This window comes from Pogoniulus pusillus, chromosome 6 (assembly GCF_015220805.1).
Source record: "Pogoniulus pusillus isolate bPogPus1 chromosome 6, bPogPus1.pri, whole genome shotgun sequence".
Taxonomy (NCBI): Eukaryota; Metazoa; Chordata; class Aves; order Piciformes; family Lybiidae; genus Pogoniulus; species Pogoniulus pusillus.
The window spans coordinates 47,944,507-47,971,029 of record NC_087269.1 but is presented as its reverse complement, the minus strand read 5'-3'; the positions used below and the strand labels follow the sequence as shown (position 1 = coordinate 47,971,029).

At 41.8% G+C, this 26,523-nt stretch overlaps 1 long non-coding RNA gene across 3 annotated transcripts; it reads right to left on the bottom strand.

Moving 5' to 3' along the window:
- Positions 1 to 1,823: 1,823 nt before the first annotated feature.
- Positions 1,824 to 26,442, bottom strand: LOC135176399 (uncharacterized). Of its 3 annotated transcripts, XR_010302638.1 has the most exons (5): positions 26,296 to 26,442; positions 21,736 to 21,843; positions 14,382 to 14,532; positions 4,160 to 4,244; positions 1,824 to 1,888 (listed from the first exon to the last, which is right to left on the bottom strand). It is a non-coding gene; the product is annotated as an uncharacterized LOC135176399 (long non-coding RNA). The 3 variants fall into 3 exon arrangements; XR_010302637.1 differs by lacking the exons at positions 1,824 to 1,888; positions 4,160 to 4,244 and adding an exon at positions 8,498 to 9,479; XR_010302639.1 differs by lacking the exons at positions 1,824 to 1,888; positions 4,160 to 4,244 and adding an exon at positions 13,404 to 13,800.
- Between the last annotated feature and the right edge of the window lie 81 nt (positions 26,443 to 26,523).

Genomic DNA, 26,523 nt, shown 5'->3' with positions numbered 1-26,523 from the left:
CCATTTTAACACGTCAGCAAACCCAAGGAATACAGGTGATAGCATTCTTGGTGCTGGAATATTTTTTTTACCTGTGGGCATGCTTACATTAATTTCAAAGCAGTTGAACACAAAGCAAATTAACAGAAAATAGAGCAAAGTGCAAGTAAAAAAAGATCAAGAGAAATGTTCAAGAAACTTCTTCCAGGACACACAGCAAGACAGTGTTGATGCTTTTGGAGTCCTAGGAGTCAGGAGCTCCAAGCTTAAGCAGAAAATTCTTTTAGCCCTCAGCTCAAACAAATGTAGACTCGATTAAAAAGAATTTATATTTTCCACCTACTGCCAGGCTTCCCACTGTATGAGTTGTTTAAAGATAACCTAGCTTTCTCAGCTGTGATTCATACAAACAAGAAGAAAACCCATAAATAGCAGCAATTACAGATGGATGCAGTTCGGCGCTGGTGCCAGGAGAAGACTGCCTGCCAAGGGGAACATTCCTTGCAAGTTAGTCCTACAACATGCGCGTAGCCAGCAGCGCCTGGAACGAATCCGACGTTCCGCTCAGTTGGGCTGCTTCCAGGGCACTATCACGGCAGGGCAGCACAGGGGTGTTTCAGCGAGCCCCCTAGAGCGCATGGAAACAAGACCGTTCCCTTTTCTTCTGTGCAAGGGAGGCTTTGTGATACGTGGGAGCATTCTGCTAAAGTTTGTGGCGTAAGGCACAATCAGACAGAAAAAACCACTGGGGTGTTCAGGCTCTGCTTCTCAGACATCTCTTTCTAACCTGCATGCTTTAAACTAACCCGTTATTTAAAAGACTGTGCTTTGCAGGGAGGAAAGTGTCAAGATCTTTAGCATAGACCTTTATGACAGGACTGACAGCAAGCACAGATGATTGTTTCAGGATGTAAAATATAGCTTTCACATTTGTAAGCATCAGATTTAGCATAATGTAGTAGTAGGGGCACTTGGAATGGGTTTTAAACTAAATAAACTCCATGTTCAATCAGGTTCTTTCTGGAGCTTCCAGAAGGTTAAGGTTTAAATCCTTGAGAAAAAAGGCACCCCTACCTTGTTGAAGGTTGAACTGCCTCTCCATTTTTGAGTACAGCATTTCCTGATACCTTTTTAGTATATGGTAAGAGGTAGGAATATGCTTGCCAAGCAACTCAATATGACATTAGGACAGTAGACACTACGACCATGTCACCTTATCAGATGAGTACAGCACTTAGATGAGTGCCTGTTAAAATGCTTTCTGAAGTTCATAAAAAAATAAGTATCCTCTATCTCCTACTGATCACAGTAGCTATGAACATTTTTATTTCACACTAAAGCACAGAGCTTCCTATGCTGACAAGTTCAGACAACTTTAGATTCTCTGCGTCTACAAGGTTCCATTGTGCAGAACGACTGACTACATTTGACTCTCTGCTATGACCTTAAGAAGTTACTCTAAGATCAATTTCCATGAGTAGCTTCAAGTTGTAATTAGTTTGATAAAAGATGGCAACTTCTGCTGTTGAGGATATAATGAAGACATACTGTGTTCTGTGATGTGATTGATTGTAACTACACCCAAACCAGACAACCAAAACAAACCAAATCAACCAACTAACCAAACAACCGACCAAAACCCAAGCCAAACCAAAATCCCTTTTATGTCACCATCTATGTTTCTTAAAATTTACCTGAGTTAATGACCATCATCTCAATTGAAGTCACAAGCTTAGAGGGGAGAAAATCTTTTCTCAGAAGATACTAAGCACTGCTGCAGAGCTTCACAGATTTAATAATCACTAGGTTATTGATTTCATACTTACACTTTTTTTAAATGATACATGTCCTTGGCTGTTAAAGATCTTGGCATTAAAGGTCTTGGCTTCAACTTGACACTAACTAAGAACTGAAAATAGAAACCAAAAGATTCACCATCAGGGAAGTAATTTCCAGAGTTTTAGACACTTCAGAGTTTGAAGTAGCTTGCCTAGGGGAACGTGCACTTCTCTCCAGTGTGACTGACCCCTCCAAGTACCCAGGTTTAGAAAGAAGGCTGCAGTGCCAAAATGTGTTCTGTCTGTGAGAGCCCACAACAGGAAATTCTCTTCTCCTGTCTGAAAGCTCATTTATATGAACATTGACTATTATGAACTCAGGCATGTTACTCCATTCCAATGCTATTGTCTTGTATTCCAACCTCTCATATGTTACTTTCAAAATTATGACATGATTTTCTGCCTACCTTCTTGAAAGGAGATTTTATCATGTTTTGTTGGTGGAGAATTTTTTAAAGCAAGACATCAGATAACCTGACTACATGCCTAATGTCTTTTCCTAGAATGTATCATATTAAAATATGCAGGCAATGTATTTTAGTGAATTAAGCAGTTATTGGTATCATCTGAAATACAGGCAGAACCTTGAAATGCATTAAATTCTGGAAGCAGAACACTGAAAGTGTCTGGATAGAGACGTAGCCTTTTGAAGACTAGAAGGAGAGGATTTTAAAGGACTGAATAGCTCAAAGGATTAGCAATGAAAGACAGACACATAGAAACTTGTCTGAGTTCATCCAAATTCAACAGCAACTTAGGTCATCAAATTAAAAGAAGCTTTGGTGGTTAACTGGAAGCAAGTCTGTGGCTCTCAGCCCGTTTCTAGAGAACAGATACACATCAGAAACATGCCTCTATTTAGCATTCATACTGGGTGTTTCAGAAAAGACCTATCAATGAAAATACACAGAACATTTGTCCTAAAATATGTGTTATTAGTGGTCTGGATAAAAGAGCACATGGGGACCACAACCTCTCTTTTTTCAGTTATGGATAGGCAATGCAATCCATAAATAAAATCAGATTTTTATAGTATTACTAGTGGAGAATTTTCTAAAAACATGTAATATATTCAGTAAGCAGGAGGAGAGGTCAGGTGACTCACCACTGAATTCCCTAGCCCTAAACTTAAGCTCTGTTTATAGCATAATGAGACATCATTTTACACAGCTGTCATAGGCTTTCTTTTGTACAAAATGCATAAAACTGAGCCCAGATAAAGCTGGACTCCTTTCTGCCAGGAACACTGTGGGAATGCATCGTGCTTTTGTAAGACACCACTGTTCTACATGCACAGAGGGCAGTGGTGGGTCTCAAGGATTTGAGCACAGTGGTATCAAAGGCAATGCAGCTACTATGAGCCATGCTAAGAGCCATGACCAGAGCTGCTGGGCCAGTGCAGAGTATGCAGGTCACTGCCCATCCCCTCAGGCTCAGTGAAAATCCCACAAGTGTCAAATCTCAGCCAGCAGACAAAAGTATTACATGCAGTTACCAGTTTGACCTTCTGCATAGAAAATCTTCTGTTTCATGGGGAGGTATGTTTCTCCAAGGGTAAACAATAAAGGTAGAGACTGGGGAAAAGACACAGATTTTCTGAGAAGCTACAAACAAATAATATTTCCCCCAGTTAAAAAAAAAGAGAGAGAGAGAGAGAGAGAAGTTGCCTTAGATATCTTCTCATGTATTAGCATATAAAGATTCTAGGTATGTTCACCTGGCTGTAAACTTATGGTGATCAGTCACCCCACAAAGACAAGCCACATTTTCATGTAAAATGATTCTGTACATTTATTTTGATGGAGTCCATGGTATTGAGTGTCCTCTATTCATGATCCTGTTCTTTCAGTCTGCATGACCAAATTAATTCTGTGCCTAGAAGTCAAATAATCTCCTTCTCTTGGTGCTATGGATACACAAATATACACACATCATCAGACTCTTTGCCTCCTCTGCTTTAAAAATAGGGGAGGGACAGGTCCAGGTAATTCTAACTTTAAATGCTTTCTGTGTATCATTGCATGGTACACTTGCAGTCACCAAACTCAGGATGGCAGTAAAAATAAGCCTCTCTTGGTGAGCAGACGTTAATTTATCTGCTAGGGTTTCCACCTGTTAACATTTTCCAGAGAGAGGCCCTGCCTGGAAATAACTCTGTATTTCATGATGAACTCTATATGCCTTACTGGACAGAACCAATATGTGACTCATTGCTCCGAGATGTGTAAATATTAAACCTGTTCCAGCTGGGAAAGCTCAGACTTGTCTGATAATAGACAGATATCAGTGCCAGAGCTGAAAACAGACCACAAAAACATGGACTCACGGGATTTCAATTTTACCTGAAAGGAACGTTGGCAGAATAAACTGAAGAAACAAGTCTCTCTGAGGAAGACATCACTGAATAGAAGCAGCAGGCTCTGCTCTCTGGAAGACAAGAAAATATTTGTGTCAGTCTACAAGACATCTTAGCAATCTTCAAGCTATGCTTCTCCCTTCCGCTGGTCACAAGATCACAGTCACGATCACTGGGAGAGTCACATTTGCTGGTCGCTGGGGGATTTACTCATGTGTTCTTACGTTGCAAGTTTTGCTCTCAGGCTGTTCTCAAGTTGCCTGCAGTAGCTTTGTGAAAGATTTTGAGGCAGAGGTGGGGGAAGAGAATGGATATATAGGAAGACCTTATTTATTAAATAATATTCCTACTGCCCTAGCCCCCATGAAAGTAAATCATCATATCGAACTCAGCAGAAAGCTTATTCCTGAACCAATAGTCAAAATCAGCTGTTTCCTGTACCATGCTCCCAGCTCCTACCTGTCTTTTCAAACTTTTGTCAGCTTCTTTTTTTTTAATTGAAATAACTTTTTTTTTTTTTAATTACTTCATTTAGTTGAGGTTATTATGTCATAACATTTGAGAATTTCTTGAGTCAAACCTGTCTGAATTAAACTTTTTTGGTTACTGGGGTCATAAAATCAGAGCTGTTACGTACCAGGGAACACACTCAGGGCAATGATTCTGCTTAAAGCAGAAATTACCATTACCACTGAGAGGTAAGACAGACAAGGTAACTGCAGTATTTTGAGTAATTTGCACTAACTGAGATCTAGCAAGAACCAGAAAAAAAGGTGCAGTACAGATAAACGCTGCATGATGAGGTCCTGCTCCTGCCCTGATGACACTGCAGATAATTAACTGGATATACACCGAAAAGGAGCCATGGCAATATATAACCATTCATTTAGTGAGATCTGGACTAGGTGATCTTGAAGGCCCCTTCGAACCCAAACCAGTTTGTGATTCTGTGAAAGGTAATTGAAAATGGTTTGGGTTTGACATAAAATATTCTGTATTAAAGAGGATACAGTAGGGCTGGAGACTGGAAGAAGTACTTATCATCTTAGGAGTCTGACAGCTGAAGAAAGTTTCCAGCAGTGTACAACAGCAAGAATCAAGAAAAACACTAGACAGAGCACAGTTTAGCAGCATGGAATTCAGTGAAGAAAGTAGATGGAGGACAGCTTTGCTGCTGACAGTTTGGAAGATACACCATGACAAAGGAGACTGCACCAGTACACGGGCTCAAGCCTCACTCCCCGTGTCGCTCCCTACTAGCGGTATGGCCTCATCAACACTTGCTCAGCCTCATACACAGCAGGAGTGCTGATGTTCACGACTTGTACAGAGCCAGTACAAGGTCTTAGCACCACATAAGTTCTGTGGCCTACTGATGGGTCGTGTGGTGCCAAGTTTTGTGAATCAAAGTGAGTTCCTGAGTTGCCCTCAAGAATTCTGGTCACTGTACCAACAAAGGCATACTTACATAGCAATTGTTAAGAGATGTCTCATTTCCTCACCTCCCATGTTCTCCTCCAAAATAAGAAACAATCTGCAACCACTGTAACAGGCAGAAGCTGTGACTGATGTCAACATGGCAAACCCCAATGAAGCTTCTTTAATAGACTGGCCTGAGACAGATGCAAGAAGCATATTTTTGTCATCAGAAAAATAGAAGCAAACTGAAATTTTAGTATCTTCAACAGGATTTTCTCAGAGGCAGGAGCAATCATTTGTGTGTGTGCCAGTTATACAGCCAGTAACAGCTGAGTGAAACAGAGGGGAGAGAAGGGATTCCTCTCCATGCAGCTATCATACTTCAGTGAATTTCCTTCTTGTGTGGCTGACACTGACAAAGCAACAGAAATTGAGGTCTCCCCAAGTAAACAATCCAAAAAGCCTCATGGAACATTGAATCTGCCTATGGTTTCTTACATAACGCCAGCAGCTTTATGCTTCCGGTCCATGTGTCTTATTTTAGATTGCAGAAAGTATTTTCATAGTTCACTCAGTAGGATGAAAAGTTAGGATTGGATTCTACAAGATCCCAAATATATTTTTTTCTGTGAAAGAAAAAAAAAACCCAAACAACTCCAGCAACAAACAAAATGAACAAGAAAACTCAAACCAACCCAAAAATACCCAAACAAAAAAAATTGCTGGTCAAAACCTCATAGCTTTAGTTGCTATGAAACTGAATTTGATGTTGGTTTATAGCAATCTTCATCAGCCTTACTATTTCTGAGTTTTAGTTTGGGCATTACTGCTAGTGTGGATTTACATGTGTGGAAACACGGAACAGTTCTAGCAACTCCAGTGTATCATGTTGCTGCAACAGCTGGTGGTCTTGAGGAAGAGGAAGCTTGCCACAAACATGCACTACACTTGCTAGAAATCTGGAAGAAACCCTTTGGTGAGTTGTCTGCACATATTGCTAGAACAAGTGATTGTTCTGAAGACTGTGGTAAGGTAGGCATTCCAAATAATAACAGCATTCTGTGAAACTTAAATTACAACAGCCTTCTCATCGATGATGCTCTGCTTCAGACAGTTTCAAGCCAGAGACTGGGCTCAGTTTGTGTTTGAATCCACTGCAGCTAATTTTCTAAGCAAAAGACACCTGGTTCTTTCTGTATGTGGTGAGTTGAGTTCAATCTGCTGATGATAATCAATACCATGCTGCCATCACAACAGCATCGAAATTATAGTGCTGGCAAAGTAACACGGGGCTTGAAGTTCAGACTGTAACATGAAGGGCTTCCTGTGCTGGTTGCTGCTTTCAGTTTCCAAATTTGGGGTCTTGGTCTTTTCTGTCTCTTGGGTTGGGGGGAACTGTTTTATCACTGGCTTCTGCTGCTGCTTCTGCATTCTGCACCACTTTTTTTTCACATAGTCTAAGGTAATTGTGCATTTTATTAATGTCAGTAAACTCCTTATCTCAATCCAGGATGGTACAGAATCACAGGATCATCCAGCTTGGAAAAGACCCTCAGGATCACCAAGTCCAACCTATACCCCTATTCTACAAGATTCACCTTAAACCATATCCCTACGCACCACATCCACATGACCCCTGAACACATCTAGGGTTGGTAACTCAATCATCTCCCTGGGCAGCTCATTCCAGTCCCTGACCACTCTCTCCGGGAAAAACTTTTTCTTAATGTCCAGTCTAAACCCACCCAGCCTTGGCTTGAGGCCATCCTCCCTTGTTGTGTCTCCAATTACCCATGAGAAAAGACCAGCAGCAGCCTCTCCACAACATCCCTTCAGGTAGTTGTAGAAAGCAATGAGGTGTCCCCTCAGCCTCCTCTTTTTCAAACTAAACAGCCCCAGCTCCCTCAGTCGCTCCTCATAAGATTTATTCTCTAGGCCCTTCACCAGCTTCCTTGCCCTCCTCTGGACCTGCTCCAGCACCTCCACATCTCTCTTGTATTGCACTGCTCAAAACTGAACACAATACTCGAGGTATGGCCTCACCAAAGCCAAGCACGAGGGAACAATCACCTCCCTACTCTTGCTGGCCACAGCATTTTTAATACAAGCCAGGATGCCACTGGCCTCGTGGATGCCAGGCGGCCAGAATGCCTAGTGACCACCTGGGCACACTGCTGGCTCATATTCACCTGCCTGTATATTACAATCCCCAGATGCCTTTCTGCCAGGCAGCTCTCTAGCCACACTGCCCCAAGCCTGTGGCATTGCTTAGGGTTGTTGTGACCCAAATGCAGGGTCTGGCATTTGGCCTTGTTGAAACTTATCCCATTAAATTTGGCCCACTGATCTGGCCTATCCAAGTCCCTCTGAAGAGCCTCTCCACCCTTATTCAAATCAACACTGCCACCTAACTTGGTGTCATCTGCAAACTTACTGATGAAACTCTCTATGCCTGAATCAAGGTCACGAATAAAGGTGTTAAAAAGAAGTGGTCCCAACACAGATCACAGAGGATCACCGCTAGTGCCCGGCCGCCAACTGGATTTAAGTCCATTGACCACCGCTCCCTGGGCCCTGCTGTCCAGCAGTGCTTTGTCCAGGAGACAGTGTGCTCAGCCAAGCCAGGAGTAGCCAATTTACCTACAAGAATCTTGTGGGGAACAGTGTCAAAGGCTTTTCAAAAGTCTAGGAATATAACATCGACAGCCTTTCAGTAGCTGGGTTATCTTGTCAGAAAAGGAGATCTTCAAGAAAAGACTGGATGAGGCACTCAGTGCCATGGTCTAGTTGACTGGCTAGGGCTGGGTGATAGGTTGGACTCGATGATCTTGGAGGTCTCTTCCAACCTGGTTGATTCTATGATTCTATTCTATGATTCTATGATCAGGTTGGTCAGGCAGGACCTGCCTCTCAAAAACCCATGCTGACTCAGCCCAATCCCCTGCTTGTTGTCTTTATCACATATGATGGCATTTGAGATGACCTGCTCCATGACCTTCCCTGGTACCAAGGTCAGACTGACAGGTCTACAGTTTCCTTTTTGCCCTTCTTGTAGACAGGCATTACATTTGCTATCCACCAGCCCGCTGGCAGCTCTCCAGTTAGCCAGGACGTCTAGTAAATAATGGATAGTGGCTTGGTGAGCACATCTGCCAACTCCTTCAGCACCACTGGATGCAGCCCATTCGGCCCCACTTGTGTATGGCTAAGTGGCGCAGTAGATTTGGTGCCAAGAACACTTCCCCATGGTCAAACCTCCCAAAGTTCTGTTGATGGCACCATTCTCTAAGCTATGTATTAATTGCATGGAATTTCCTTTTCCCTTCAGTATCACTTGCTGTCACTGGAGGGATTGAGGAGATGACCATTTGTGCTCTCAAACCCTCAAGTAATCTCCCCAAGGCCCTGAAGTCTTTTCTTGCATTCATTTGCCTTCTATTTGTGTTGGGGACAGGGGCTTGTGAGAGTGGGTTGTGTTAAACCAGGTCACTACACGAAGAGCGTGTTTGCTTCTGAAAGAGCTGGTTAAAACCCAAGCACATCTGGGTTTTTTGTTTGTTTGGGTTTTCTCTGATTGGTTGTTTTTTTTTGTTTGGGTTTTTTTTGTTGTTGTTGGTTTGGTTTTTTGCTTTTTTCGTATTGGTTTGGTTGGTTGGTTTTGAGTGGTTTGTACGTTTGTTTGCTCGTTTCTTTGAAGGAATATTCCAAACCATGTTTGTGAACACTGGTAACAGACATCAGCATCTTGTGTTTTCATTCCTGCACACTCAGTGTCTCTCTGGGGAACTGCTCTTATTCTGGCTTCCAACTGTCTACCAGGCCTTCAACTAGACAGTCTTTACAGAAGTTCTCATGTTGCTTCTTTCCTAATGTACTCGAGCTCTTTACTGCAAGGAATTAATAGACAGGGAAAAAATGTCCCTGGCTTTCACTTTCTAATCAGAATTTGTAGCATTACTTGTCAGAAAGAGCATTTTATTCATATTGAGATAGCAGAAATAGCATTTTTACATAAGCAGATAAGATTGGAGATAGCTATCAACAAGCAAACACAGTGTGTTCCAAAGCCATTTCATAATCCCTCCTCAGAATCAAAATATACTTTAAAACAGTACTTTAGAAACTATGAACTGTCCTTAATCTTTAAATGACCTAACACTTCAAAGAAATATTTTCAGAAAACATAAAAAGTTGACTGGTTATACAGAGTCACAGAATCAGCCAGGTTGGAAGAGACCTCCAAGATCATCCAGTCCAACCTAGCACCCAGCCCTAGCCAAGAGACCATGGCACTAAATGCCCCATCCAGTCTTTTCTTGAACACCTCCAGGGGTGGTGACTCCACCACCTCCCTGGGCAGCCCAGCCATCCTGTAGGTGCTGTGTGATGGCACTCAAGGTGACCTGTTCCATGACCTTGCCTGGCATTGAGGTCAGGCTGACAGCTCTGTAATTTCCCAGTTCCTCCCTCTGGCCCTTCTTGTAGATGGGTATCACATTGGCCAGCTTCCAGTTTTAGGGACCTCTCCAGTGAGCCAGGACTGTTGATAAATGATGGAGAGCAGCTTGGCCAGCTCAGCTGCCAGCTCAGGAGTCCAGCTGTGCTGGAGACAACCTGTCCCACTATTGAAGATTGAGGCAAAGAAGGTGTCAAGCACCTCTGCCTTTTCCTCATCCTTTGTCACTCTATTCCCCTCTCTATCTAATAAGGACTGGAGGTTGTCCTTGGCCCTTCTCTTGCCATTCATATATTTATAGAAACATTTTTTATTCTCCTTACCAGCAGTGGCAGCCGAAGTTCTAAATGGGCTTTTGCCTCTCTAATTTTGTTCCTACATGACCTAGCAACACCCTTGAACTCTTCCTGGGACACCTCCCCTCTTTTCCAAAGGCGATACACCCTCTTTTTTAACATTTAATTCCTTTGGGATCTCCCTGCCCATCCAGCCTGGCTGCCTCCCTCCTCGGTTTAGCCATTAGCTTTCTGCCATCGTACTGCTTTAAACTGAAGATGGAAAAGGTGATACAGCTTCTCTGACAGTTCTCAGTAAGGGAAGCACTGCAGAGCCTTCAAGGTCCCAGATAAACAAAAGAACGTCAGCAGAAGCAGGATTCATATTTATGAATGACAACATCCTTCTCTGAAAATCTAATTTCCCAGGCTGTAGCAGGTATTTCCTAGGAGCAAGCAGAAGTTTCAGAAGCAACCAGAATGCCAGTAGCTTCCTTTGCAACAGATTTACAGATGTTACCCACACTACAAAAATATCTGCCATTAAATAGTGGAAAATTCTGAATCCCTTCCTAGGCCTGCACCAGCCACTGATGAGGGCTAGCCCAAGGCACACTGAATACTAACAAGCTAGCACATTTAATGGGGACAAAAGTCAGTTATTTAAAAGTCATGCACTGTTGTAATTAAGTGTTGTAACACAAACTGCTTTCTGGGACTGAATCAGTGCACCCTGTTTCTGACCTTTTCTCCCTGGATAGATACAGGAATTATAGATATTCATTTAGCAGTTTGTAGAGCATTAAATACCTAAAGAAATCAAGAACTGGTGCTCTATTAGTAGAAATAGTAAGGCAAAAAGGAGACTTTAAAAGTTTTAGAGTCAGTAATGTTGAATACTGAGTTAGTGGGAATTAGAAAATTACTTGAATGGATGTAATGAAAGCAGTTTTCTTCACAGAATCATACAATAGTTTGGCTTTGAAAAGACCTTAATGATCAGCTTGTTCCACCTCCTCTGCCATGGGTAGGAAGGGGCACCTTCCACTAGACCAGCTTGCTCAAAGCTCTATCCAGCCTGGCTTTGAACACTCCCAGGGAAAGAGCATCCACAACTTCTTTGGGCAAACTCTTACCCTCACAGTACACTTTACCTTCACAGTAAAGATTTTCTTTGTAGTTACTAATTTGAATCTACCTTCTCTCAGTTTTAAACCGTTGCCCTATGCTACTTGGGATGCCCAGTTCTTCAGCAAATAGAAAATTGATATTGTCCTGCATGAAGTGTGCAGACTATTCCTAGAATTACTAGCAGAGAAGGGATAACTGATCTGCCAGGAACAGCTCTACTCTGTAGGTTGTGATAACTCTATAAATTGTTAGCAAATGGATGGTACTGCCTCTAACTGAAGCTGAAGCACTTCTGATCAGTGGTTTAAACATAACCAAGTGGATATGCTCACCTCTCAGGAGAACACTAATAGCAGTTTTGTAATAGTAGTAAAACATTGTTACCAAAAGGCATGTTGGAATCTCACAGGCTAGATAAATTCTCTCTCAGAAGCCCTCATGAGCAGCCTGTCATCTCCCAGTGCATCTGTAAGCTCTAGAAACTCTAGAAGATGTTCTGGGAAATGTTAAAACTTGTCAATGCTCCTGACTGAACAGATATTCTCCAGCTTCCATCATAGTTATAAAGCCTCCCATGTATGACTTGTTTCTTTGTGGTGCTTCACAAAGGTACCTCATGCAGTTTACTAAATACTTTACTGCAAAGGGTGAACTAGAAGAAACTGTGCACTATGTTTTACCACATCACTACTTATTGTGGTTAAACATTGTTGACCACATCTGTAATTAAATGAGCACCTGGAACTTGTATAGCAGAAGCAATTTATTTGGTGCAAGAAGTCAGATTTAGTTTTAAACAGAATTTTAGTCCTAAATGAAGTAATGGTCAAAGTGTTTTTGTACACAATCCAAGGGCAGCTCCTGCTGTGCTTCACAGCTTCCTTTGCAATGGCCAGGAGCACCTCTGGACTGTCAAGAGTTTATGTCTAGACTGAATGTGTTTGGAAATAATATGCACATAACTTAAACATACAATTCTGTTGCATTAATTCTGCAAATGCCTTAAAAATGAAAAGCACAGGGAATGCTCCAATAGGAGGGCTCTTTTTTGGTTTGTGGGTTGGTTTCTTTGGGCTTTGTTGATTTTTTTACAAGTCACCTATGTTCTTTGAAGTTAAGGAGTAAATTCCTTGCTCTGTAAAAAAATCTGTGTGAGTTCTACTTCATTCAATGAGACAAGGATTTCAGCAAAGATGTCTATGCTCAGGATTTGGATAAAATTCTACAAATTTGGGCTAAATAGTTAAGAAAGCTGTGCAAAATCATAGCTTACATAGAAGTTACGTCGGTACAAGCTCTGCTTTTTCCCCACGTTCGTTATGTACAGCTAGTAGCTCGTATTAAGTTTTCTCCCACGTGCTTGGAAATTCCTTTAAGCATTTAAGAATCATCCAGAAGTCTTACAATAGTAGTTTGCATAGCGTAAATAAGTCATCCCCACGTAAGGAAGCTGTGACTATGTCAAACATGTCAAGAACAGGAGCACAGAGGAAAAGAGACTGCCAAGAGATAAGTAGTGCCGTATCACCCCTACCTGCAATCTAACACGTAAAGTTAAGAATTCAAGAGAATGGATTCTCAGCTGTGTATACTACCGGGGCCAGAGAAGTTAAAAGAATTAACAGAACATCCAGAATCAGCAGAAGATAACCAACCAATGTAATCAGATGCTAACTCAGTGCTGTATCTAACACTACTGGCTAAAACCATTACACTGGGAAGCTAACACTGAGCTGACCTCGTAACACATGTGAGTGCATTAACAGTGGGTTGTGCAAGTACTGTGTTCATGTCAAACCATGCAAAAGAAAAGCACACAGAAGCGGTGCTTTCAAGGGGTTCCAAAAGTCATCAGACTAAGCTGTCTACAAACTAAGTCTAAAAATATGACTTAGTAATTTCCAGGCATATTAAAGAAGCAAAAATATGTTTATTTTTAAATAGTCTCAGTTCCTTTTCTAAAATAAGGACTTACTCTATGCCAACCTCATTAGCTCACATCTAAGTTATCCCTTGAAAAATACGTAGCGCTGAATGAACTTGAAAAGAATGTCAATAAATGCAAGCAATACCACTACTTGCAAAGAAAACAGAACATCCATAAATAGGGAGATCAATCCACCAACAGATAAACTGATTACTATTAGCACTCAACAACATTTTCAGTTATTTAAAAACAGTAATTTTTGTGTCAAAAACGTAGGACAATTCACTGCTGATAATGCCAAATCCTTCTGTGCTGTACCTGTAGTTCCCACAGACTACAGCAGGAGTTATGCAAGCTCAGCAGTTCTGTAAGTCCAGATACTTCTGAATGTCATGTTACCAGTACAAGAATCACACAACCTGTGGAAAAGGGGACCCTGGTGGGAATTTTACAGGTAGTGGAATGCATGCATCTAAATTATGACCCAGCATGTACTATTTCATGACAGAAATATACTTGCTAAACCTTTCAGGGTACAGGAAAATTCAGAGGAGAAATTCACTGCCACATTACCAAGGTGAAAAAAAAAAAAAAAAAGTGATCAAAACCCATTCTCCTATCTTAGGTGAGAATTCCTAAGTGGGGTTTGTTACACCTTCTGAAAGTGTCAGGCCCGGGCACAATCTTACCGGTCTTGGAAGGTAAGTCGTCTAATATATATGATATTTGCTATCTTCCTGTGAAAAGTCTGTGTAAGTATTTTTGCTGCTAGGAAAACACAGATAGGAAGTACTTTCTGTTTCTCACATGTGAAGTACATTATCTGCCTCTGGAATACTGAAAAGTCTGAACTCAGTGGGGCTGTAGGGTGCTACTTGGGAAAAAAAAGAGAAAAAAAATAGAAAAAACAGGAAAAAGAGGAGCAGATTTTCACAAAACTCTGGTGCATTACACACATACGGAGACGTTTGCAGTACCATTAGCAGTAGTGTCAGATTACCTCTTCTCACTGTAAAAGCTGTATTTTGACTGCAGCAAAGAGTGACAGCAAAACAGTAAACGTCTAAGGTGTCAGCTGCCATCTTCAGTTTTGCAGGCCAAGGGGTCAGTGATGCCTTGTTTCCCACGTATTACCTTGCTTGACATTCATCCTACAGAAAGCAAATGGGAAACAGTGGAGGAGTAAGAAACAAAACTCATTTGATTCTAAGTGGGGTGGGACAATCACATACTGGCTATAGAGGGAAGAAGCACAGATCTCCATTCTGCAGTACTATAAGCTGCATGGTCAACGCCCTGGAATATGCAGCATCCGTACATTTAAATGTACTGAAAGTAAACTGTCACTTGAGAATATTTAACATGCTTTATTACGGACTCAAAGGCCATTATCACCATTTAAAATATTATGTACTTTCAAGTTATTTTATTATTAGTAAAAGTCCAATTATTTTATAATGGGTACTTCCTTCCTTAAGAGTCCATTTTTGTCTCAGCTTGTCCCAGAGTTGAATCTTTCTAAATGACGCTTTACAAATAAATGTCATCTTTATCACTGTTACCTTCTTTTCTAATTTCTTCTTCCCCCCCCACCCCCTCTTTGTTTTTTTTAATATATACTGGCAGCTTCAGATGTTATCTCAAAATAACCAAGCCTTGGACACTATAGGCAGGTGCTGTGCAAGATTCTTTACATAGCTCTTCTGTGACAAGACACCTCGACCCTTAGTCTCTGGCACCTGTTGTTGTTACAGTACTGCACTTACTGGGGAGTTCTCTCCCTGGTCCCTACATGTCCACACTCCTTCTTTTCATACTCCTGGGCCTCAGAAGTTGTTGCCTTTATGAAGCCCCCACCATGGATGGGAGACACCCTGAGAAGAACCTAAGCTATGAAGATTTCGCACACTGCGATGTTTGTGGATTAGGTGGGGTGGAGGTGGTGGGGTTTTTTGGTTGGTTGGGTTTTTTTCAGTTTTAAGAGAAGAAAAGAGCAAATAGAGACTCAAGCTAAGGTCAAGACCAGTTCACAACTCTACTCCTTCCCATTTTGTGGGTGATGGAGACAGAATAAAGGCAGCAGCCGTGACAGAGCATTTACACTTCCTCCTTCCCTTGACAGTGGTGCAGACCATTGCAGAGTTTCAGTCTGATCAGCAAGATTTCAACACACAGGCCACAGTCCTCTCATCATACAGCTGCTCTGAGCTTACTTTCTTGCATCCACTATTAAAGGCTGTGCCACAGGTCATCTGTGATATTAGTATTCCTTAAAAAAGCACCCAAACTTATGCTATCTATGTTTGGTTGTTTGGGCTTTTTTGTTTGCTTGTTTTTTTTAAATAAGAGAAATAATGCTTGTTTGCTATTGTGGAATGGCACATAATTATTCTTCAGTAAAATCTATCTGCAAAGACAAATCCACAAATCCAAAAACCATGTTACCTGTTTTCTTCTCCAGCTGATTAGGGTCGTGGACATAATAATGTTTCCTTTGCATAGCATGTATGAAAGCCCTCATGCAATGCCTTCTCTTCTTGCACTGGCAGGTTTACTTCATGTCATTGGCAATTAACATTGATAGTTCACCTTGGCATTGGACATGTGACATGCAATCAAAGCTGTCTACAGACTGTTGGAGCCCTTTCCATAAGCATTTGAAGGGAATTTTCAGGGTTTGAGCCATGTAAATTCATGAACCATAATTCTCTTTGTACTTCAGACATTAAAATGATGTTGATCTCGCATTTTGTAGCTAGGCAGCTAGAAGGAAGAAGATTACTGTGCTATGTCCAGAATTTTTTCGTCTGCAAGATCTGAAAGGAAACTGTGCCCAAGTGATACATTTTGTAGCCATCAGAAACCACAACTAGCTTTCTGAAATGCATTGTCTGTACAGAGCCTTACTGACAGCAGCTACCACAGTGTAAGGCCTTCCCTGCTGATAGTCTCATTTGGAAATACACTTAGCAATATTATTTTTAACTCTTCCTGAAAACTGCAGAGGTTTCCTACAGGAGATGAAGGCAGCTGACATCCCAAGGGGTTTGTGCTATGGATGCACGAACTCTATCAACTCAGATGTGGGGGGGATTTCTTAAAACGTTTTGCCTCAGTTTAAACCCATATTCCTCCTCTCTTTTATTTACTGTGTTGAAAATAAAATACAGAAAGTACGTTTCCCTTGCTCAAAGGAAGTCTATGCTGACTGGCACTTCATGGACAAAATAAAATATTGTCCTCCTTTCATGAAAACTCTTACATACCCAAAGAAGTCCTGCACGTAGAATGCTCATGATTTTCCCAAAAGAGAATTTCATGCTGTCTCAGTTCTTTGTTCAGAGTCTGCCTTCTTTACCTCATTTTCAGATCTAATTTTCCCCAGGTTACTATTGCATTACGTTCTCTCTGCCCTCTTTCCCAGACTGCAAGAGAAATGAAAACCTAATTAAAGACACATGGAAATTTTAGGCTGTGTCTGAGAGGGATAGAAACAGGAAAGAAAACACATTTGCTGTTTCCAGGCTTCCTTCTGTGTATAAAAGAGATAACACGAGTTTACTCCCAATTACAGCCTCCTAAGTATGTTTAGAAGGTGCAAAGGAGTATACAAAAGAGTACATGCACTTTTTTTTTGCTACAGCTCAAATTTTGAACGTTAAAAGCATGCATGACAGTGAGAAGTTTGTTGTCTCTGCCTCATGACTGGATGATCTTTATTGATGACCTGGACGAGGGGATTGAGTCCAGCATCAGTAAGTTTGCAGATGACCCCAAGCTAGGAGCAGGTGTGGATCTGTTGGAAGGTAGGAGAGCCCTGCAGAGAGACCTGGACAGGCTGGATGGGTGGGCAGAGGCCAATGGGATGAGATTTAACAAGGCCAAGTGCAGGGTTCTGCACTTTGGCCACAACAACCCCAAGCAGCGCTATAGGCTGGGGACTGAGTGGCTGGAGAGCAGCCAGGAGGAAAGGGACCTGGGGGCACTGATAGATAGTAAGCTGAAGATGAGCCAGCAGTGTGCCCAGGTGGCCAAGAGAGCCAATGGCATCCTGGCCTGCATCAGGAACAGGGTGGCCAGTAGGACAAGGGAGGTTATTCTGCCCCTGTACTCAGCACTGGTCAGGCCACACCTTGAGTACTGTGTCCAGTTCTGGGTCCCTCAATTCAAGAAAGATGTTGAGGTGCTGGAACATGTTCAGAGAAGGGCAACGAAGCTGGTGAGGGGCCTGGAGCACAAATCCTATGAGGAGAGGTTGAGGGAGCTGGGCCTGTTTAGCCTGGAGAAGAGGAGGTTCAGGGGTGATCTTATTACTGTCTACAACTACCTGAAGGGGCATTGTAGCCAGGTGGGGGGTGGCCTCTTCTCCCAGGCAACCAGCAATGGAACAAGGGGACACAGTCTCAAGTTGTGCCAGGGTAGGTATAGGCTGGATATTAGGAAGAAGTTCTTCACAGAGAGAGTCATTTCCCATTGGAATGGGCTGCCCAGGGAGGTGGTGGAGGCACCGTCCCTGGGGGTCTTCAAGAAAAGACTGGATGAGGCACTCAGTGCCATGGTCTAGTTGATTGGTTAGGGCTGGGTGCTAGGTTGGACTCGATGATCTTGGAGGTCTCTTCCAACCTGGTTGTTTCTCTGATTCTATGATTCTATGCGAGCCCATTCCATGACCTGACCTGCAGCCGGGACTCTCAGATCACTGTGTCCACAGTTGTCCCTAGGGTCAGGACATGATGATGCAGCATGCATTCTCTTTTCCTTCATGATATCACTAATCTTGAAATAGGAATAGTGCTGTGTTTATACAATATGTATCTCTGTTGTAACAGAGACAAGTTAATTCTAGCAGAAGAAAAGCTCAGTCACACAGAAAAGAGGAAATAACAGCAGATAACGAGTTCCTTCTGCACAGGACATAATTGCCCTGATGCTTCTCATTACCCTGACACCAGTTTTGGTCCTTCTTTCTTGATTTGAAGAGTTAGAGCAGAATAATTTTACAAGAACAACATAGCAATGCAGAGTCAGGCCATGTGTGCCATCTAGCATACTATGCCAGCTCTGACAGCGGTTAAAATAGGTGCCTATGAAAGAGTATAAAAGGGAGGAAGGGAGGCAAGAATGAAGTAAAAATTCCCAGAGTACCCATGGCCAGAGGAAAAAATCTAAAGCTGAGAACCTTTGTAGGCCGGAAAGAGTTCCTCTGTGTTTAACAGACCCTAATGGGATTATCTACTGTGGATTTGTTCAAATAGCTTCTGAACATTTTTTACTTGAACTTTGTTCCATATAAACTTCTGAAATCAGTATCTTTTTATGATCATACATTGTGAATGTCTCTACTGAACTTACAAGCACTTAACACTCAGAACCCCTTATTCTGTCATTTACAGCTATATATAGACTTCTTATTTATCTTTCAATGCTGTAACTAAAGCCTGAGCAGTGGAAGCATGTATTACAACGGAAAGTCTTCCACATCATTGCAAATTGATTTTCAGATTTTGTGATGATGTACCAAGATGGTAGGTGAATAGCAGAACCAAATCAGACGTGAGGGTTTAGGCCTTTCAAGGAGTAAAACACATCTTTCAAACAGCAGCCAAAACAACATCTTCTTACAGAATAAGGTACAACGTTTCTGTAGTTAGAAGAGACAGCAACAATTTTATCAAAGTTGCAACATTTCCTCTTTTGTACTGCTCTGAAAGCTAATGGTGTAATTTAGTACCACTTCTAAATCTTTCACTGATGGCACAGCAGCTGAATCACTATGACTCAACTTTAACATTTCAATCCTAATTTGAGAGATCTGAAATTTAGGAGTCCTTCCTATTACAACGTCTACACAGCATCTTTATTTTGATTTCAGTGCTAGAGGCTTGAAGAGACAGAAGAAGTTGCTTAAAACCTGTAGAGAGAAATGTAGATGCTTTTAGCCAATGAGATATAAATAATACACTTTCATATATACCACCATAACATACCATCCTAAAGAAAATAAAATTTAGTTGTTCTGAGAGCAGAAGCAGTTTTGGAAGTTTGAGGCAGCGCAATCAAATCTCCTTTTCCAAAAGAACACAGGATATTTCCTTTAGGTAATTTGAAAAGAAGAACAAGAAACGTTTTTCCTCCACTTTCACTTTAATGAAGTCTCCCAGGACAACAAGCAGCCTATTTCTTCCACATCCACTCTTGCTTGAGCTATTCTAGGCAAATTCACAGCTCCTTCACAAGGGAAAGCAGCCTACAAATGATTTTCCTTTATAAAAAGTCTACCTCCATAGGCTGGCTTTTCTAATGTCATTTCAATTTAGAAGACATTGGATCCATTTTCTTTGTTTCTAAAAGACAGATTTATCTTCAGATCCTGAACCTTGTCTATAATGCTGCCAATAAGGGTACCACTCACAAAGCAGTCTGTAAACAGCAGCTCACTAAAAAAATGAACCACTTTGCAGCCCTCCACTCTGTCAGACTTGCAATTGTTGATTTAGCTCTGTACTCCTTTGGCCTGTAGGCTACTGCTTCTCCATGTGCCTGGCTGATGTGCAGCTACCATTACATACGGAGGTCAGAAGCCTCAAAAACCTGCAACAGCTAAACAAATGGATCTACCAGCTAGTAGCTAGAATCTGTTGATCCTCTGCTTTCTTGAGGCTTTTAAAAAAGGTCTTCCCTATGTTAAATGCATATTTAAAATTCTTACTATGTCTTTGAATAAGGACTTGCAGAACGCAGAGTGTAAATATCACTGTATTTAGTTCTGTTGAGGAAGGCTGTTCTGGCAGAATTTCAATCAGACCTGGTAGTAAGCCCCACTAATCTGTTCACAAGTGTTCTTGTAAGTCTTTCTGATAAATCTGAAAACCAAACAGACTGGTACTGGCAGAGTATGAATACACAACTGGATCTGGGCTAAGTGCAGTATTACATCCTGAAAAAGAGAATTTAAACAAATTAGCTGCACTTTCATTGTTTGGGCCCTAGACACTTCACACTCAGCAATACTTGTTCCTGCTATCACAGTATTTGTATTTAATTCCTGTACTCTGACTAAAGTATTACAGCAGTTACCTTTCTGAACAAATTCCAAGAAATTGTTTTGTCCCTTGCTGTGCCAAGGATGGCTTCCCAGGCTACTAAGGCTGCTTCTCTGCTTCCTTATTTGGAAGTCAGCCTGCAGTGTGGAGATCCCTTGCGGGTTTCTGTTTAAATTCCAGAGTCACTGTTGCACATTACTGTTTCCTTCAGCTGATGTAAATCAAATGCAGTACGAGTGAAAAATGTGAGTATAGGCTTGGCTAACTGCTTTGTGAAGGAAACTGTAACGAACAGAGAAAGTTATTTCAGGAGAAAACGTTCCACCAGTGCAGCATGCTTTGCACAGTTTGAGAATGCTGGGGCTGTTGACCCTCATTTGGCAGCAGTTTGGCACACACTATACTACTATGTACCACATTTAATTAACAATGCTGACACAGTATGCAACAGTAAAGAATGACACGCTTGAACGGAAAATACTGCTGCCTGGCATCAGCAGCATTCTTCTCTGCAGAGAGCCCAAAACCTAAAGGGGACTTCATTTCACTCCTGAAATTTTAGGGCATCTGCAGCAAGATTGATTTTCGCTTCTCATCTTCCAGCAGCTCCAAGATAGCAGAATCCAAACATCTGCTACTTTCAAAAAAAAATTTTTTTTTGTTTATGAAGTGGCATTTTTTCTGTCAGCATACTGAATAAGTGATATCATATGGAATATACATTCATAGGAATGATTTGAAAATATTTTAATAGCTTAGTTTATAGCTAAGCTCCTTTACAACAGGTCTATGAACCTCTCATTCCTATTTCTGAATACTCACATGGGTAATCTCATTTGTGTAATGGGGTAAAAAAATTGATCCACTAACATTTGACCTCTATGGCAAAGTAAGACAAAGCACAGGGATCTTCTCTACGTGTGAAATTCACAATTTAATTCTTACTAGCTATGAAATTAGTTATACAGAAGACTAAGAGACAGAGGATGTTTTCAGTACACTTTAAAAAAGGTTCTAAACCAAATCTTATGGATATAATGTGTCAGGACTTTGTTTTTTTTTAAGCTCAGTGTTGCATGGATAAGTGTAATTTTGAATTCTTCCCTTTGGAACAGGATAAAAGTCTCACTACAGTCCAAACAGTCTTTAAATCTATGTGAGGTACAGTGTTGAATACACACTGTTCTTTCTGTGACATCACTGCATTTTTATGAGGAACAGAGAACAAAATGTATACATTCACAGAGCAATCTTACAGTGACTCCAACTGAATTTTCTGCAAGTCCGAATTTTCACATTAGGTCCACTTACGTGAGAATAACTGCAAGCTCAGGTCTCAGCGTAGGAGGAGAGAAGTCTTTTTGTGTTAATGTTCTTTCACCACTGTAATTACTTGGAGCTTCTCTGAGGTCAGGGACACTAGGAGAGTTTTAATCAAGAAGAATTAATTAATATGACACAGATAAGAGACTCAAAAGTGTGCTTATGTGATTTATTTTGTGGATATCTCCACTGTATATGAACAGAGTTAATAAACATATACAGAAATTTGTTGCTATCAAGCAATTTCTTCTTGAAGTATTGCTTAAACGACCACTAAGTGGCCAAATAACTCCTACATCTACCAATACCAAGTTGAAAATCTTTAGTATGCATGCTAAATAAGATAATTATCTAAGACATGAAGAGTCTGTGGGGAGTGAAAAAGTCTTCGAGATTAAAGACCTTCAGTTGTCACAGTACTTAAGATGAGAAAATAAACTACATTTGCACTTTTGGGTTTTCCAGTAGATGCTACACAGCTGTGCAGAACCTCTGGCAAGAAACCTCTTGAAGGAGAATGAATTGGAAGCAGCGTTCTCTGCAGATCCAAGCCCCACTATGGTTTAACAACACAACACACCTACGGGTGGGCTTCTAGGAGCTAAGAAACATCGTGTGATGAAACCAAGTTTGTATTCAGGAGGTGGATGACAATTGTGATTCCAGCTTTCCAATCTTTGTTGGTCTCCTTGCAGTTCTTAGAATACAGGCAGACATGACGCAGAACTAAACAGAACCTAACCTAGACTGACGGTGGACGTCACCTTTATAACAGCAAGACATACTGACAGACGATAATGGCGGAGTTACACTACGCACAGCTTCTTCCTAATTCTTTCTTTCCCCTAGGTTGTCATTTCTCGGACGTGAAACATATTCCTTCCGTGCCAGTCACCTACACGCTCGAGCTCTCAATATAGTAAATACCATCCTGCAACAAAACCAGGGCAAATTTAAAATTTATGTTTAAGGCAGACATTTCCATGGAAACAACTATTTTTTTTTTTTAACTCAAATCATCTATTGCTTCCTGAAGAGCAAAGTGCAGAATCCATTGACCTTACAGGCTGTGTCCACTGAGCAACAGTAGCCTCAAATCCTCCAAAAGGTGATAAAAAGAGATTATAATATTTAAATTTTAACATATGCTTAAATCTTCTAAGATCAAGACAGTAATGGGATTGAGTTTATGCAGTATAAGAATATGGAATTGCTGTAAACTTTCTCAGGCAGCTAATCAGGTGTTACCCAGAAAAGTTAGAAGTTGGTGCAGTCAGGAACAACATCAAGTCATTCCAGGGAAAAGTGATTAATCACAGCCAAGTGCTTTTGCTGTCGCACCTAATACTGAAAACAACTACTGTAAAATTGGTTTGTGCTTAGAGCTAACCAGACATACCATTCAATGAAGTATTGATACAAGCAAGTTCCCTTATAATTACAGATGACTTCATTAAGCTCTTTGAAAATAGTTCTGCCGCACTGTTCCTGTTGCTTGCCGCTGCAGTGACAAGCACATGGACCATGGGACAGAGAATTCTGTGAAAGTTACTGCGGAAGTTACTACTTACAAGTACAGGCATAAGTACAGCGTTCTTTTGTCTACCAAAGGCCATTACTTCTGTATTAGTACACCTCATTGACTTCACTGGAAGTAAAGAGAGAACACTTCTTTGTTTCATTAAAAGACTTCATTATGTATGATAAAATGACTATTTACTAACTGATTGCCTTGGACAGTAAGATATTAGGGCACTAAAGTCAGAGAATTTTGTTTTCTGCAGAAATGTGTTTAACTCACCTAAATTCTTATGAAATAATAAAAAACATGAACAGAGAGTCTTAAAAGCCATTCCTTTCATTCTAACCACTTCGAACTTATTCAAGACGCATGCTAGATACCACTGTCATGCTAACAACAGATACTGCTTCTTAACAATACTAAGATTTTGAGTGTGTGGAAAGGAAAGTGTGTACAGCATTTTTTTTCCCTCCTCAGTGGGGAATCACTGTTGCATATATAATACCATACTGGAAGAAGACAAAAGAATTCATGGATTTGGGGTTCAACAAAGGGAAAATACTATGACCTTCTAACCGTATGTTGGGACCTGGAGAGTTATTGAAATGCTATAAACTGGAGAAGCAATCTCCCAACAGCAGCATAATTAATATATAATTACAGATTGAATAGTGTAAAAGGCAGAGTAAACTAATTTAGAAAAAAAACCCAAAAAACTATCTGCTGCAAAGCTGTTACTCATATAACATCAATGTGGCATGTCTGAACACTGCAAAGAGAAAACACTATAAAAGTGTTATTAAAAAAAACAACAACACAATTCTGCATATACTGCTGTTAACCACGTGGCATTTTGCTGGATGTGGCTTCAAAAATTAGGTAGCCACACCAATAGCAGGCAGGGGATTTCAGTGATGGGCCTGCAGTACAGCAGGATGCACAATAAAAAAGATTTTTGCATTGGCAAAAATGACACCAATATATCCCAAATACTGAAATAAACTCTAACACCAGCATCCCTACAAATATATATATTTTGGTCCAGCAGATAAGTAGCTATTCAGAAAGCACTGAATCTGTCCTTCTGCTCTATATTTAATTTTGCCTGGAGTAACTATACCTATTAAAGCCACCAAGGCAGCCTTTTATAATGATCAGATAACACTTTAAGACATATGCACACACATGTGTATTTCATCCAGAATTCAGTATACCAAATCTCAGGACAATTATTTTTAATCAGAGAACATGCAAGTCCCACAAATTACTAAACACATGGGTTTTTAGGTTTGCATACTTGCACAAAACAGAATTCAGCAGATTATTATTTCACAATATAGGCTAACTGTTGTTTTTTTTTTGATTGCCCAGCTGCTGCACATTACTACCCAGAAGGATTTTTAACATGTGCTCGTTGCTACTGACCCATAAAATACAGAAGAGGTACTACTGAAAATGCATCTACTAGAAACAGTAACTACAATTCTATATAGCCAACAACTAACAACATAATATACTCTGATAGAGCATTATTCACATGACTTAATACACTGGTTACCACTCAGAGACTGATATTTTAAGTATGTTTTGAACACCAATGACATAATCCGATTAGGTGTTATCAAGCCTACAGCTATACCTCTTTCCAAAGAAAACTGGGTTGTACAACATGGAGCTTGTAACATTGCAGGTTCGATAAATGCACACACCTAAATGCAATTCCCAGCATACTAAAAGAGAACAGCCACAAAATAATTCTGAGCTAAAGATGCTGCAAACATATCTGATCCTGCAAAAAGCTGTTGCACTTATCTCTTTGGGTCTAAGACTTGTAAGTATCCTGTAGCTCCAACAACGACACCAGCACTAGAAGTTAAAAAGACAGATCCTTGTGCAGATCTTCTTGTGTGTCCTTGTATCTCTTGTAGGGCTGGCGGTGTTCAAACATTACATAGGAAGGCACAGCCTGCTTTGAAATACTTAGGAGTGAACGCTGGTCTGACAGGAACATTGACTTACGGCTTTAAAACAGCAGCACCAGGACAACAACATCTAAAAGCCAGTAACGATTTTCCACATTTGATTCTGTTTTCGTGTTATCAAGGAAAGGAAGCAGAACAGACCAGAATCCTGTAACCCCTTACTCAGATGCTTTATTATTTTGGGTACTCCCCGAGTCACAAGAGACACTGCACAGGCAGACAGGGTAGTGCTCACACGAGCCCACACTTTTGCAGGCGCCCTCACAAACAGCAAGGCTGAAACGTTGGGGCAGCGGGCCGCTGACCACCGGAAACAGGTAGAGGGCTGCCGAAGGCGGGCACCCTCTCGCTGCCCAGCAGCGGGGCCACGGCACTGCACTCCCTGAGGAGCAGCCACCGGCAGTCGCGCTTAGCATTAGTACTACGGGACAGGCAGAATTTGTCACGCTGCGACTAAGGCTTGTACGCGTTCTCCAAAACAATGACGCTCCTCTAAATGTATTCAAATGAGCTCCCACGGCAGTGTTGCTTTTATCACCAGACCGTACGGTAAGAACCGTACACGGGGACTCACTCTCCCCTCGCAAGGCCGCTGCCGCCCCAGCGCCTGCCAACGCCCGGCACTGACCCCAAGCCTGACAACCCTCCCGACGGAACACTAGCAGGGCGGCGGCCGCTGTCCCGTCACGTCTCCTGCAGCCTAAGGACGGCTGACAGGGAACGGGACGACGGAGACGTCGCCCCACCCTCCCCTTTCTCCCTCGGGCGGAGCGCAGACGGAAAGCGCTCCTTGCGCAGCGGCCTCCACCGCCTCTAGCCACTTCTTGGGGGGCCGGAAGCGGTTAGGACCGCGCCCAGGGCGGACTGAGCTAGGCTGGCAGCGGGCGTTCTGCGGTGAAGACCGCGGGGAGAGAGCCGCAAGGGGAAACGGGTACCCTTAGCGTTACAGACAGCGCTCCCCAATAGGGCTACTAGGGACCGGGGGGGGGGGGGAAAAGGTGGAGAGATGCCATCTCCCCTCGGCCACCCCCTTCCCAGTTATACCTGTCCACAGAGCACGCTGCAAGGCGACGTCGCCTCAGCCCAACAGCCCAAACTTCTGCCGCCGCCGGGGCGTGAGAGAGGCGGAACGCGGGAATACCACCACCCCCTCATACTTTGCTGCCGCGGCCACTATCCCGGCAGCCCGGCTCTAATCATCTCCTTATATGGACACCAGAATGTCTGACGTCACCCCAACGCTGGGAAACCAGCGCCCGCGCAACCAGGCTT